This window comes from Hemiscyllium ocellatum, chromosome 1, assembly GCF_020745735.1.
Source record: "Hemiscyllium ocellatum isolate sHemOce1 chromosome 1, sHemOce1.pat.X.cur, whole genome shotgun sequence".
Classification (NCBI taxonomy): Eukaryota; Metazoa; Chordata; class Chondrichthyes; order Orectolobiformes; family Hemiscylliidae; genus Hemiscyllium; species Hemiscyllium ocellatum.
The window spans coordinates 27740763-27757441 of NC_083401.1; positions in this window are offsets into that span (position 1 = coordinate 27740763).

Here is a 16679-nt window from a genome sequence, read left to right on the forward strand (position 1 = left end):
TGCTTCTCTCACCCATTTCTATGATTTGTTTACATATCTGCTTCTCTCACTCCCTCTGACTGTTGGAAGCCCTGTCGTATAATCTCAGCATAGCAATTGGCCCTTTTTATTTCTAAGCTAAACCCGGACGGCCACATCGGTATAGGCTTCTATGATGCTGTCACTCAATACGGCAATGATGGCTTCCTTCATTAATGATTGAATGACCCTGCATTTCTTACACCCCCCCTCCGCCCGCGCCCCCTGCCTCCCCCCCCACCATCACATCTGAAACTTCTTTATCCTGGAATATTGAGGTGCCAGTCCTGTCCTTCCTCCGCCATGTCTTAGTGATTGCAATAATATCATATTCCCGTGTGCTGACAATGCTTTAAGTTCATCCACCTGACCAGTCAAACTCCTGAAATTAAATTCATGCAATTTAGCTTTCCATGTGCCTGATTGCAACCATGTCTTCTCCAACTATTAGACAGTTCTGGAATTCCTTCTATATCTGATGGGCCCTTGCTCCTGAATTTATATCTATTATGAGTCCCATTCCCCCTGCCAGATCAGTTTAACACCTCCCAGAAGGGATATTGGATGCATTCTGGATCAGGTGCAACCTGTCCAGTTTGTCGAGGTCCCACCTACCCCAGAAGCTGCCCCAGTGATCCAAAAATCTAAAGCCCTTGCTCCTACACCATCCCACCTATCTTCCTATTTCTGTACTCAGTAATGCATCGCACTGGAAGTAATATGGGGATTACAATCATAATAGTTTTGTTGTTGAATCTACTATCTAATTCTCAAAACTACTGCTGCAGGACCTCACCTCTTTTTTTTAGCTCATGTCACGTACCACAATTGCTGGCTGTTCAATACCCCACTTCAGAATGTCCTGCAAACTCTTTGAGACATCTCTGATCCTGACACCAGGGAGGCAGCATACCATTCAAGAGTCCCATTTGCTGCCACAGAACCACCCGTTACTTCACCTCACAGTTGAGTCCACATTTAGTAGATCTCTCCCAGTCCTTTCCCTCCTCTGTTGTGCAGCAGCTCAACCGTGCACCACAAACATGGCTGTTTCTACTTTACTCTGAGAGGCGAGACCTCTCAACTCTCTCCAAAACAGTATCGCTGCCATGGTCTTAGCAAATGACGGAGCAGGTTCAAGGGGCTGAATTGCCTCCTATTGCTCCTAGTTCCTATGTTGTTATGTGACATTCTTATGTTTACCTGTCTGCAGGAACGTAGCGGGGTTGAGAAACAGGGAACACAGTCTCAGAATAGATTTCTAGATATTAAAGGTAGCAAGGGGTATGGAGGTAGTGCAGAAAATAAATTGAGATTGAAGATAAGCTAATTTAACAATCGAATTCATTAGTGGGGACAAAAGATCCACTTCTGCTCCTATTTCCCATTGTCCTTAATTTCCTAAGCTCTGTAAGAGGGAGGGTATTGGAATGAAATGTGTTTGGGGCATATGCCTGTCATGATAGAGCAGTGGGCAATGTCAGAGAGCTGTGAGATGTGACTGTGAAGTTCGCTGCAGTGCCAAGTGTGCAAAGGTACACTGAACACTGAACATTAGGTGCAACTTTACAACTTGTGGTTGATAGTGTTATGGATCAGATCAGATCTCCTTAAAATATTTTAAGAAGGTAACCTAAGACCCTAACATTTTCTTATTTTAAAGGAAAATGTTAAGTATTTGTTCCAGATGCAATGCAACTTGTCGAACTACTCAATACTAAACAAAACTCAATTTATTTAAACGCTGTAGTTAAAATACAACCAAAGAAAGAAGAGTTTAGAATAGCTTAATGCTAATGGAAAGCTTAACTGAATAATAGTTATAGTACCTATTACTAATTAACTGTTCTGATATAGTAATATCCCATAAACACATGCCTTGGTGAAAAAAATAGGAACATTCAGTCACAGATTCTCACATGCAGTTCTCCAATCCAGGAGGAAAAAACATCAACTAAAAATTCAGAGAGAATGGGAGCCAGGAGATTTTCACTGAAGCTTTTAACTCTTTTGAGACTCCAATAGCTTTGGAAATCCTGAACTGTGAGAGCTGCCACACCCATTCATTCTGCATTAAAAAAAGGTGTCCCAAGCTGTTTACTCATGTGGTCTTCAGTAGCCAGCCCAGTGCCTCTGACTTAAAACTTCTCTTCAAAAAAACCAGGACAAAATAACCTCTTAAAGTGACAGCATTTTCACCATAAGGGTTGGCAATGGCTGAGTTGACAGGAAATGGTGAATGGACCAGCAAATGAGGTTGATTGATTATTAGTGAGGATATAGATCATAAAGATACATTCAATGACCTTGAAAGCTGAGTGAAGTGATTGAACATCTTGTATCCAATACGGCGAAGTTAAACTTCTGACATTGACTGCAATAACAAAACTCTCATGACCTTTTTTCTTGGAAGCTTCCAAGCACCTGAATGAAGGCTATCTATTTTTCCAGGTCATGACCTTCACCTTGTAACAGGCTATACCATGCGGCTTGGTCTTTTGTGTCATTTTCCACTTGTACTCCATACTGCAACCAGAAAGTACCTTGCCTTTGAGAGCTGCAATCTGGTTCTAACTAGTCCAATCTAACTTTAAGAGGCATTATCCTTACATGAAGTTGTCCCTTGTTGAAGTGTGCAATCACTACAGATGAGATGTGGATTAACAGCATAATGTCCAAGCTTGATTACCCACCACATCCAACGTCCTCACATCACCTCCCTCAGTATTCACTCTGTCTTGAACATGTTCTCATGTCCATGGTAGGTTTTCAAACCAAGACATTTTGCACCAGTAGGAAATTCAGTATCGTTAAACCAAAATGACAACTTGCTGGGACACTTTTATGTGCACAACTTAGAGCACTCATGTATTATCCATAAGATCTGTTTTGCGTTACGTGAACTGTGTGTAGTGATTTGTAAATATTTGTCAGCATCACTCAATGATTTGACTGCATCTTTTTAATTGCCACTAAAGGTCAATCTCCATTTCACGGTTGTGATATGAGCTTCGGTATAATTTCTCCAAGGGGACTTTGGGGAGGAATATAACTTTATCAAAGTCAAATGGCTTTTACTCAAGCCCACAGCAGAAATCAATAAAAGTAGATTGCATTGCATTACATTTGCATTTTTAAATGTATGTCTTATGAGCAGTTGTCAGTGAAGATCTATTTATAGAGCATCTTCACTATTATATTATCTAGGCCAGGCATATATAAGAGCACAAATCAATACAGAAGGAACCCAACCAGCTGCTCATATGCTTTCATCTATCAGAAATGACAAAAGATTACTGTGTAAAAAAGAGTGAAGATACTGCACATTCAAATGGACAGACTACCCAAGAGGACAAAAAATACATGGGGCATTGCTGTCATTCTCTTACCAATAAAAGAGACCATCTGAGAAAACAGGCAAGCCAGAAGATGCTAGCTCTGTGCAATGCTAACTAATCGCATGATGGCACTGAGCAGCTATAATTACACTGCAGCTCCCCTTTGCTGAGAATGGGCATAAAGCAGACATGGATGATTTCATTATCCAGTAATGCAGACTGAAGTGTGGGATCATGGATGGTTGGTCAGATAAATAAAAGGAGATGATGCCATAGTTGAGTAGAGTGCTGGCAATCACTGCCTGAGCTCGCATCTTTGGCCAAAAACAGGAAGCTGCGAAAGTTCACTTTCCAATAAGATTCAGCACAATTTAACATCAGGCAGCAGTCATTACTGGTTATGACTAAAAGCTCCTTTCACTCCGAGAAGCTATGGCAATGTAATGGCCAATTTCCCAGGCTGGTAGTTCAGAATCCTGGATCAATATTGAGGGGAAAATTGGACCAGCATTTGAGAAAAGTGATTAAGAAATATGAACATTTGGCACAAGCTGGAATGAACTCCATAGAGTTTTCCATTTCACAACTTTCCTGTGTTTGATATTGTTATGGACTAGGCCAGACCAGTCACAACATTATTGAGCAAGCAATCCAGACCATAACTTTGCAATTTGTTTCAGTAAGGGGACAGTGAAAGTTACCCGGAGTAAGCTGGCTAGGTTGACTATCAGGGTTTAAAACAGACAAAACCTTTATTCTCAAAATTACAGAATGAAACACAAAGAACAGAATAAAGAACCCTTAGACAACTCAGTCTATCCAAACCAGACTTAATGGGGTGGCACAGTGGCTCAGTGGTTAGCACTGCTGCCTCACAGCACCAGGGACCTGAGTTCAATTCTCACCTTGGGCAACTCTCTGTGTGGAGTTTGCACATTCTCCCCAGTGTCTGCGTGGGTTTCTTCTGGGTGCTCCGGTTTCCACCCACAATCACAAAGATGTGCTGGTCAGGTGAATTGGCCATGCTAAATTGCCCATAGTGTTAGGTACATTAGTCAGGGGTAAATATAGGATGGGGGGGTGGGTTACTCTTCGGAGGGTCGGTGTGGACTTGTTGGGCCGAAGGGTCTGTTTCCATGCTGTAGGGAATCTAACCTAATTTAATCATCTAATCTATGACTCTATAACTCAGAGCGGGAGTTTGCAGTTCAGCTCTACCCTTTGATATGATCATGATTAATTTCATCTTGGTCTCAACTCCATTTTCCTGCCCACTCTTCAAAATCTTAAGCTCATTACTAATTGAAGATCTGTCTATCACCTCCTTAAATTCACTCAATGTCCCAGCATTCAATGCACGCAAGGATAGCAATTTCTACAGATTCAAAACCCTATGAGAGAAGTAATTTCTCCTCATCTCTGTTTTAAATCTGCAACCCTTTATCCTAAAACTGTGACCTCTAACTCTGGATTACTCCTCAGTGGAAATATCTTTTGACACCTACTTTGTCAATCCCCTTTAGTATCTCAATCAGATCTCCTCTCATTCTTCTAAACACCAGAGTATAAGCCTAAACTGCTCAGTCTCCCTTCATAAAATATATCAAAAGGGAATGAGATAAATATTTCTAGTGGAGAAAATTGCATGACTACAGGGGAGGGAACAGGGAATTGAACAACTGAAATTGTTCAACACAATTGAAAGTCAACACAATGGAGAAATGGCCTCCTGAATGATTTAAAATTCTACAACACATTCTGGGATATACTACAGTCATGCAAGGTTCAATATTAATTGCAATTTATTTCCTTTTGCTTCAGTCTCATTTGCAATTGACCACCACTCAGTACAAACAATACAGGTTTACATTCTCAAAGTTTAACCTGATAGGAAGCAAGAATGAAAACAGATTCACGGGAAAAAAAATTATTTCTTTACACTTCAGCTGAGAGAAAATGGAACACCTCCAAAGGCATGTTGAAGAACAGAACTATGTATTTGATTTGCTAACACAAACTCACACCCAAGGTCTTACAACTTAATCTGAAGTGCAAGTGAGATAGAGAATTCACAGGAATAAATGAATGTGGATAAGCAATTTCTAAATGTAAGAACAGAGCAAATTCATGCTCGAACCTGAGACCAGGTTATGAGAAATTCTGAACTGCTTTTACCAGAATTAAAAAGACCTCGTAGCCAAAGCTACGATTACAACTTAAGGGTCAATTTTAATTTAATGTCCATAGGATCATTGGAGGCTGGAGGTTTACAATGCAAGAACAGAATGTTCATGGAGCCTACCCTCTTACTCACCTTCTTCTTCAGCAGGATGTAACATTTGTCAGTTTTGTTTTCTGCAGCCTCCTGCAATATCAAAAAGAGGTTTTGGCTCATGTGTCAGTAAATTTGAGCTTCATTTCCTCCAGCCACTTAATTTTCCGAGAGAACTGCCAACATTTTCCAGTGCATCCTCCTTATTTTCATCCTCCCAAATATTGCTACTTCTTGTTCCTTCATTGCTATGTTGGCAACCTTCTCTTCCCTAATGAAGAGGAATGCAAAGTGCTCCCATATTTAGCCATGGCCTCTACTTTCATAAGAAAGCTTGCTTTGTGTCCTCACAACAGCACTAACCTTCTTTTGACTCCTCTTTCATAATGTATATAGGTATTACTGAAAATACCTTAACATTTCACAGCTGGGTAATCTATTAATAGCACTTCCAGTAAATGGTTTCCTTTAAGTCTCAGATTCTTCAGTTTAATTACAATCCTGAACGCTGTTTTTCTAGTCACTCATAACAAGCTGTATATAGTTTCCTACACAGCCTGGTCAGAGATGTTATTACACACCTCTGGAGCAGGTGGGATTTGAACCAAGGTCTTATGGTCCACTAGTAGGGTCATCAACACTGCACCACTAGGGAGCTTCTAACATCAACCTATATAAATTGTTATTTTAGTTCATCAAACCTGCATCTTTCTGGCAATTTTTACATATTCCCTGCGGAATCAGATGAATCATTTTGTTCAGAGATGATATTCCACATCTTTGGACCATGTGTGATTTGAACCAGAACCTTCTAGCTCAGAGGTAGAGACACTACCATTGCGCCCCAAGAACTCTTAATGTTAAGCTATTGCTTTTTTTTAAACAAGCTGGTCAGAGATGTTGTGACTCAGCTCTGGAACAGGTCAGACTTGAACCTGTGCCTCTAATTCAGAGATCGGGACACTATCACTCTGCCACATGAGCCCCGACAACAAGCTATATTAAGCCCAAAATAATTATGTTGAGGTACAAACTAACAGAGGAGAAAGTGAGGTCTGCAGATGCTGGAGATCAGAGTGGAGAGTGTGATGCTGTAAAAGCACAGCAGGCCAGGACAGCCTTTCCATTTAGGAATTTCCGATAAGCATATAGAAAGATGCAAACAGTTACATTGTCTCTACATATTCAGATATCATTTTGGTGCACATATGAACTGATCAGGTCCAACCTTTATAGACTTATAGCAATTTGGAGTGCGATCGGTATCACGGATTAGATAGTTTCGTTTGTCATTGCTGTGTCATCGTTGAGTAGCATGATCTGAGATGAAGGGCTCTGGCCAGAAACGTTGATTCTCCTGCTCCTCGGATGCTGCCTGACCCGCTGTGCTTTTCCAGCACCACACTCTCGACTACAAACTAATAGTGTTAATTCTGAGCATCACTGGGAAACTTTGCTGATAAATGTGGTTTGTAGTTTATTCATAGGGAATATCTATTACAACAATTTGAGTTAATGCTTTAAATGATATTATTATCATGAAATGTACATCTTGTAGGGGTTTAAATGTGACTGTGTACCACGTCAAAGAGCTTTTCATGATCAGAACGAAGAGATCATATTGAGTGAGGCACAACCCGAGCAAGTGTACATTTCTGGGTTTTTGGAACAGTGTGGGAATTCACTGCAGAAAGGAAGAGGTGCTCCTTGCTTGCTTTGTTAGTTCATAGCTTGTGAGCTTTCTTTCAACGGGATAAATTGAAGCCCAGGATGAGAGGACCAGCACAAAACAGAGTGACACCACAGGAAAACCATGACGTCATTGGTTGGTAATTTGACTATCTACCACAAATTACTTTCAGATTAAAGGAAAATAGGAGATTTATCTTACAGATTAAAAACTAAAAGAACATTTGGAAATTTAGAAAAGAAACATTAAGAACCATGTAAATTAAATAGAGATTCAAGGCCAGACAAGTGTAGCAACTGAATAGCACCTATTGGTTGCTTAAGGAACTCTGGTTCAGAACTGATGAGCTAGTGGAAGCTTTGAACACTATGTTAAATCAGGAGGGGGAGAGTTACCTGGATGCTGTGTTTCAGGACGCAGTTTCACCCTTTAGATTAACTACTTTGAATTCAGTCAGTGGTCAGGTACAGAAGAGTGTGACTTCAAGCTGGACAGGGTGATTGCGGAGAGGATGTTTCCCCTCATGGGGAAAGGGCATAGTGTCAGAATAAAAGGGCACCAATTTATGCGATGAGGAGGAATTTCTTCTCTGAGGGTTGTGACGTTCTGAAACTCCTTGCCATACATAGGTGTGGGGACAGAGTCCTTGCCTATATTTAAGGCTGAGATAGATGTAGGGGAATGAAGGGTTATTGGAAAAGGGTGGAAAGCCATGATCCTATTGAATGGCAGAGCAAGCATGAGGGGCTGAATAGCCTTATGGCCTCATGGAGACAATGTACACATCACAGGAAAATGGTTTGGTTGATGCACTTTGTGGTTTTCTGTATGTTGGCCTATTTAATGTGTACCATGAAAACAGTTGAGTCAACTATCTTGAAGCTTATTTATAACACTTTATTTATTTATATTTATTTGCAATTCTATAATCTCACAGATTTATACATAATTGTCTAGGTTCAGTGTTTACTGATATTACTTGACATAGCACACACATAACTGACTGACTAGACTAACACCACTACACAGGCCTATTTTATATGGAATCTATGTTATTGTACAGCCTTTCCATTTAGAGAATAGAAACTGTATTTCAGATAAGCATATAGAAAGATGCAAACAGATCCATTGTCTCTACATATTCAGATATCATTTTGGTGCACATATGAACTGACCAGGTCCAACCTTTATAGACTTATAGCAATTTGGAGTGCGATCGGTATCATGGATTGGATAGTTTCATTTGTCATTGCTGTGTCATTGTTGAGTAGCATGATCTGAGATGGATAATGGATCAAATGCAATTTGACAATTGCTCATTACAACATTTTATGATAAGAACATAAAGAACGATGAATTCTGGAGATCTGAAACAAGCAAAAACAGAAATTTCTCGAGTAACTCAACAGGTCTGGCAGCATGTTTGGAGACCAAACTGAGTTAATGTTTCCAGTCCTATGGCCCTTCTTCAGAACGTTTTGCTGTTTTCTCTTCTCTTTTCTGATGTTGACAGACCTGCTGAATTTTGCGAGCAATTTCTATTTTTTGTTTGTTACCTCATCTTCCAACAAGCGAATGCAATGTTGTTATTAATCTCAAGAGGTATGGAATATAAAAGCACCGTTGTGCTACTGAGACTTTATAAAGCTCTGGTTGGGTCCCATTTGGGGTACTGTGTCCAGTTTTGGTCCCCACACCTCAGGAAGGACATACTGGCACTGGAACGTGTCCAGCGGAGATTCACACAGATGATCCCTGGAATGGTAGGTCTAACATATGAGGAACAGCTGAGGATCCTGGGATTGTATTCATTGGAGTTTAGAAGATTAAGGGAAGATTTAATAGAAACTTACAAGATAATACATGGCTTGGATAATACATGGCCTGCTTGGAAAGGGTGGACGCTAGGAAATTGTTTCCGTTAGGCGAGGAGACTAGGACCCGTGGACACAGCCTTAGAATTAGAGGGGCCAATTCAGAACAGAAATGCGGAGACATTTCTTCAGCCAGAGAGTGGTGGGCCTATGGAATTCATTGCCGCAAAATGCAGTGGAGGCCGGGACGCTAAATGTCATCAAGGCAGAGATTGATAGATTCTTGATGTCACGAGGAATTAAGGGCTATGGGGAGAATGCGGGTAAGTGGAGTTGAAATGCCCATCAGCCATGATTGAATGGCGGAGTGGACTCAATGGGCCAAATGGCCTTACTTCCACTCATATGTCTTATGGTCTTATGGTCTTATATGCTGGACACAACATTATAGTGTCTTTTTGAAAAGCTATATGCTCATATGAAAATCTTGAACCCATATATTTTGTCCTGGTTGAAGTTGCATAACTTTGCTTATGTTCATTGATCGTGCTCTTGTATCATTCTTACTTTTTTCTAACAACATTTCAAGCAAATGTGGTTGAGTGGTGAGACTGTGGAAGGGAAGAATTATATGGATCCATCTTCTAAACATAAGGGTTGCCAGTGAAAATAGAACATTGTCTTCAGGAGTAGCATGCAGATTTAACACAACATCTGAAAATCTTGGTCAGTCATTTTACATTTAATGATTATAAATTTACATTAAGAACCATGTGTTCGATGAGATTATTTGATTGGATGTAGTGAGGAGAGGAGGAAAAATATTGAACATTCTATTCCCTCACATGCATTAGAAAGGTGAATTAGTGTACTCCAGGACACAGTTGTCGAACACAACTTGATGAGGTACATTGAACATATTGAATATGGAAATCACATGTCAATGACTGTTATACTGCTCGTGTATTTAGTTCATTGCACAAGAGTGAATTTAAATAATGACTTGTTAGTACAGAACTTAATTACTGTTAATGAGGGACAAGATATGAAAGCTTTTCATCTTGCACTCATCAGAACCAGGATGCAAACAAACAATTTGAATCGAGTAACACTTGATTTGACTTACCATGGGAAGAGGGTACTCATTGGTTGGGTCAATGATTATCATTTTATGTAGTTGCTGAAAATATTCTGCTTGTCTGTAGCTAGAATTCAAGAAATTGATGTTAAGACTATCTTCTATTTCAGATTCAATAATATCCATTCATGGGTCAAAAGGAATATTTTTGTTTATAGCTAGGTTTGGGTGTTCTCTAAGAGTATCAGAGATGATTATTTGTGAACCTGGTTAATATTGTGTTCTAAATTGTACCGCTGTATCTTTGGAGAAGTTGTAGTGGTGGAGGTGAACATGTGAGAGGTTTTCGAGAGACTATTTCTTACATTTTGTCACCAGTATGAACAACAAAATGCTTGCCAAGTAGATGTGTATGAAACCTTTCTTTTCCTGAAAGAGTCTACTTTTCAATATTGAAATAATTAGCCTGAACTACCGTAATGACCTTAAAACCAAATGCAATTGGCTTATCATACCATAGCACTGGTCTCAAATGTTTGCGATAATACAGCAATGATGACATTACAGTTCTGCAATCCTCTAGCACATTCTCAGGAAGGCTGAAAAAATATTCACAATACCTCTGCAATTTCCATTCCACATTCTGCCATTATCCTTGTATACATCTCACTAGTCTTGGTGCCTTGTGAAATTTAAGTATCGACAGAGAGCTATTTTTCAAGCAGTCTGTGTGCATGCCGGGCTTGGAAGGTCTCCTCTCAACTGTTGAATTTTCCCCATCCTTATACTTACTAAAGCATCAGGTTGCATCATTGCCCATATACTCAATTAACGTTGGATTGAAGTTTGATTTTTCAGGGTATAATTTAAACTGATTGGCCGATATGAATTTGTGTTTTTTGTCTCATTGCAACTCAGCGAGTACTGTTTGTTCTTAATCAAATGTTACTTTGTAAATTCTCCAGAACTCGGTGTACCTGCCAAGTCCTTCACTCTCTTAAAGGTATACCCACATCTTCATAACATGAGTGTTTGGTGATTATCCACATAAACCTCATTCTCTGTTAACTTCCATTGAACTTTACTAGATTCTGCCATTTTCTCCCATACCAAATAGAAAAATACTACACCTCCCACCAACACAATGAAACTGCTGAGAGTGCACATTGGGATCAGTCTGGAAATGGTAGAGAAAAGGCAGGTGAGTAGTTCAGGTGGAAGCCTTCACCAGTATTGCAACATCCCCTTAATGATATCAATAATTGAATTGATTAGCACTAACCTGATTTCCCTTCATCAGTGTGCTTATTCCTGGGGATTGTTGGTCTTTTTGCTGACATAAGAAATACTTCACTTGACTGACAGTCAAAAAAACAGGGACTATAACTTCAACTGATTGAAACGATTGCCAAATTTCATACAATAAGGTCAGTTACTGAATGCCAATCAGGAAAAGCCTGATTTTTATCTGAATAACCTTGAAGGTTAAATATATTTTTGTGTGGGAAAGGAAGGAGGTGTGTGGGTGAAATCTGCCTTTTAACTTTGGCCCAAAATTGACTTGCTGTCATTTCAAATACTTAAATAGATAGCAGAGGGCTTTTTAAAATAGACATTTGCAAAATGATTTATTGTTTAATATAATTGTGGCCTGATCAGAAGGAAATAACATGTCAGTCCAATGGGTTGATGCATAAAGTGAAATTCTTCCAGTCCAAGTGGAATCATTAGTGATGTCAAATCAAAGAGCTTTTGCTAATGTTTTAATTCAGCAAAATGGATTACCTTTCACAGGATGAAGCTGTTCATTTTAAAATATAATATTATTCTGTTCTTCTCCAAAACAACTTCTAATTCAAGTACAGGGATAGTTCCAGCAGAGTTGATCATGATTCAAAAACTCTGCAGCAGGTTAAACCTGATCTTTCCTGACCCGGGGGAAGGGTGGAACGGCATCAGAAACAGCGGACACAAGACTTGGTTAAACGAGAGAGAAAATTTACTCCTGTGCACATAGTTTGGTGTAGGAACCACGGGAATGACCCTGAATGGATAAGAGGCATGGTCAACGTGAAGTCTGGTCCAGTGAACTAGCATGTGGACTGTATGAAATCTGCAAACTCAAAAAACAGAGCTGGAGCTGAACATGCGCAGCTCCTCGGAATAGCCAGAAAGGCTGGCGGAACCTGTGGATTCTCCTTCTCTGTCAAGCATCTAAGAGACCTCGGAATCTGAGGTGGATGTGGTGGATGTCACCGCTTCAATGTCTTTGCCGTCTGAAAAAAAGGAATGAATTTCGTCCGAGAGGCTCCTGGCACAGGAGGCACATAATTGTGTGTTACGCGCCATCTGTATCCAAGGCTGAAGTGCCCCAGGAGGAGCTACATGAAAAAGAACAAATCTACAGCCTCAGACGCAGAGGGACAGGGATGTCATGATTGTAATGAGGTCAGCCAGGTGGACCTCATGGAATATGAGTTCCCTGATTAAGATTGTAAACTTGGTCCCATCAGGGAGCCCTGGCTGACAGATAGAAACAGTTGTGTCATACATCCTGTTCACTCTGGGAGTTTACTCTGACAAAGCTGTACCAGAATCAAGGACACATAAACAAAGAGTGACTTGGTGACACCCTTTATTACTAAAAATTTCAAGAAGACAAGACTTAAGGCCTTGTATCTTAATGTGAGGAGAATATCTAGGAACATCTAGATTTTAGAAAGAACAAACAAAGAGTAGAAGCAGCGCAGTAGACAATAGTGAAGAAGGATAATAGCTATCATGAAGCAGACTCTCTCGGGGAAGAGTTTAGAAACACCAAAAGCAAGAAAATGTAAGTGGAGCTTGTAGAAACACCTCCAAACTATGGTGGTAATGCTGGGGAAGACATTAAATAACAAATTAGACAAGCAAGCAATAAAGATATGGTTGTGATATTGGGAAATTTTACTCTGCAGATAGTTTGAAGAAATCAAATCAGTAAAAATACCGTAGAGGATGAATTCCTGGAGCGTGTATGAAATAGTTTTCACAATCAATACTTTTAGGATGCAGATGTGACAGCATTATGAGGCATTTAGGCAAACACTTGAAGAGGGAGGGAATAGAGAGAAATGAATCGCGTGCACACATGGTAGGCCGAAGGGCCTGTTCCTGTAATGTACTGCTCTATGTTCTACGCTAGAGGATAGGCCTCAAATGGGTATGAGAAAGGAATAATTGGCAAACTAGCTGGTTGAGGCTCCTTGGGGAAGAGTGACCTCAATATGTAGATTTCTACATTGCAATGGTCAGGGAAATAGTTGATTCTGAGACCAGGATCCAAACTCTAAACACAAGAAACTACAATGTTATGAGGCATGAGCTAGTTACAATAAATTGGAGAACTTTACTTAAAGGGATGACAGTAGAAAGGCAATGACAAACATTTAAAAAGTCCATGGAGGTCCTTACAGTCTGTCATAAAAATAAAATGGGAAAGATGGCATGCCATGAACACTGAGGGACATTTGGAGAAAGTAATAGATCTGACAGAAAGAGCATAAACATTGTTAAAAAATGAGCAGCAGACAAGCGGACTGGGAACAAGTTAGATTTTGGCAATGGAGGATAGAGGGATTGTTTCAGAGGGGAAAAGAGAATACATGAATAAACTTGCAGGGAACATTCAAATTGACTGTAAAAGCTTTTCTAGGTATGCGAAGACAAAAAAAAAATAATGAACTAGATCCTTTACAATCAGAATCAGTGGAAATTATAATGGGAAATAATAAGATGGAAGATGAAATGAAATATACATTTTGGTTCTATCTTCAAAAGGGATTACACAAATTATGTAGCAACATTTTGGGGAGCATGTTGTCTGGTGAGAGAGAAGATCTAAAGGAAATTGTTCAGTCTATTCAATTTCATAAAAAATTGAGAGGCAAGAGATGATCAACTGGTCCTTTAACCTTGTCCAACAATCATAATATCAAGAGTATGATTGCTTATGATGTTTACTTTGACATGTGCCTCTGTTTATTCAATTCCATTGTAAATTGAAAACAAGGAATAATTTAAAATGGCTTCAAAATGCAGATTTGCTTTTTCAGAAGACAGAAGATCAGGGTAAAAGCCATTTTTTTTGTGATTCATTGTTTTTAGAATTAAACAGCAGGAGCTGCTCCAAGATCAAAGCTTTCGTGGGTCCTTTTACTTTTGGTTTGGAGGTCAAGTATCTTCATTGATGAAGTTGAACAAGATGAACCACAGCACATTAAGATAGATGAAAGGATGGTTGTTAAGGACTATTGGCCTAATACTCCATAGTCAACAGCTTAAATTTTCAATGATGTTACAGAGTTTGATTGGTTTTATAAAACATTTTATATCAAATATGATGCCTATTATGTAGTAAGTTAATAAAAATAACTTGGAAAAATGTAAAATAAAACTAAACTTTGCTGTAACGAGAGATATGTTGCTGAACCCTTTCATTAGGCAAATATCAGGACCATAAAACGTAGAACATAGAACAAAGAACATTACAGCACAGCACAGCCCTTCGGCCCTCGATATTGCACTGACCTGTCATACCAATCTGAAGCCCACCTAACCTACACTATTCCTTGTATGTCCATATGCTTGTCTAATGATGACTTAAATGCACTTAAACTTGGTGAATCTACTACCGTTGCAGGCAAAGCATTCCATACCCTTACTACTTTCTGAGTAAAGAAACTACCTCTGACATCTGTCCTATATCTATCACCCTTCAACTTAAAGCTATGCCCCCTTGTGCTCGCCGTCACCGTTCTTGGAAAAAGGCTCTCCCTGTCCACCCTATCTAACACTCTGATTATCTTGTAAGTCTCTATTAAGTCACCTCTCAACCTTCTTCTCTCTAATGAAAACAGCCTCAAGTCCCTCAGCCTTTCCTCATAAGACCTTCCCTCCATACCAGGCAACATCTTAGTAAATCTCCTCTGTACCTTTTCCAAAGCTTCCACATCCTTCTTATAATGTGGTGACCAGAACTGCACACAATACTCCAAGTGCGGCCACACTAGAGTTTTGTACAGCTGTAGCATAACCTCATGGTTCTGGAACTCAATCCCTCTATTAATAAAAGCTAAAACACTGTATGCCTTCTTAACAACCCTGTCAACCTGGGTGGCAACTTTCAAGGATCTGTGTACCTGTACACAGAGATCCCTCTGCTCATCTACACTACCAAGAATCTTACCATTAGCCCAGTACTTTGCATTCCGGTTACTCCGATCAAAGTGAATCACCTCACACTTGTCTGCATTAAACACAATTTGCCACCTCTCAGCCCAGCTCTGCAGCTTATCTATGTCTCTCTGTAACCTACAATATCCTTTGTCACTATCCACAACTCCACTGACCTTAGTGTTGTCTACAAATTTACTAATCCACCCTTCTACGCCCTCATCCAGGTCATTTATAAAAATGACGAACAGCAGTGGACCCAACACCGACCCTTGCGGTACACCACTGGTAACTGGACTCCAGGATGAACATTTCCCATCAGCCACCACCCTTTGTCTTCTTTCAGCAAGCCAATTACTGATCCAAACTGTTATATCCCCCACAATCCCATTCCTCCGCACTTTGTACAATAGCCTACTGTGGGGAACCTTATCGAACCTTTCCTGATGAAGGGCTTATGCTCGAAACGTCGAATTCTCTATTCCTGAGATGCTGCCTGGCCTGCTGTGCTTTGACCAGCAACACATTTGCAACCTTATCGAAAGCCTTGCTGAAATCCATATACACCACATCAACCAGTCTACACTCATCCATCTCTTTGGTCACCTTCTCAAAGTACTCAATAAGGTTTGTGAGGCATGACCTACCCTTCACAAAACCTTGCTGACTATCCATAATCAAATTATTCTTTTCTTGGTGATTATAATCTTTTCCAACATTTTACCAACAACTGAAGTAAGGCTCACTGGTCTATAATTACCAAGATTATCTCTACTCCCCTTCTTAAACGGGGGACCACATTTGCTATCCTCCAGTCTTCTGGCACTATTCCTGTAGGCAATGATGATTTAAAGATCAATGCCAAAGGCTCGGCAATCTCCTCCCTGGCTTCCCAGAGGATCCTAGGATAAATCCCATCCGGCCCAGGCGATTTATCTATTTTCACACCCTGCAGGATTTGTATTACCTCAATCACACCTCGTCTGGTAGCCTGTATCTCAGTATTCTCCTCGACAACATTGTCATTTTCTAGAGTGAATACTGTTGAAAAATATTCATTTAGTGCTTCCCCTATCTCCTCTGACTCCACACACAACTTCCCACTACTATCCTTGATTGGCCCTAATCTTAGGAGAAAGTGAGGACTGCAGATGCTGGAGATCAGAGCTGAAAATGTGTTGCTGGAAAAACAAAGCCCTTCTTCAGGAAGAAGTACTTATGCCTGAAACTTCGATTTTCCTGCTCCTTGGATGCT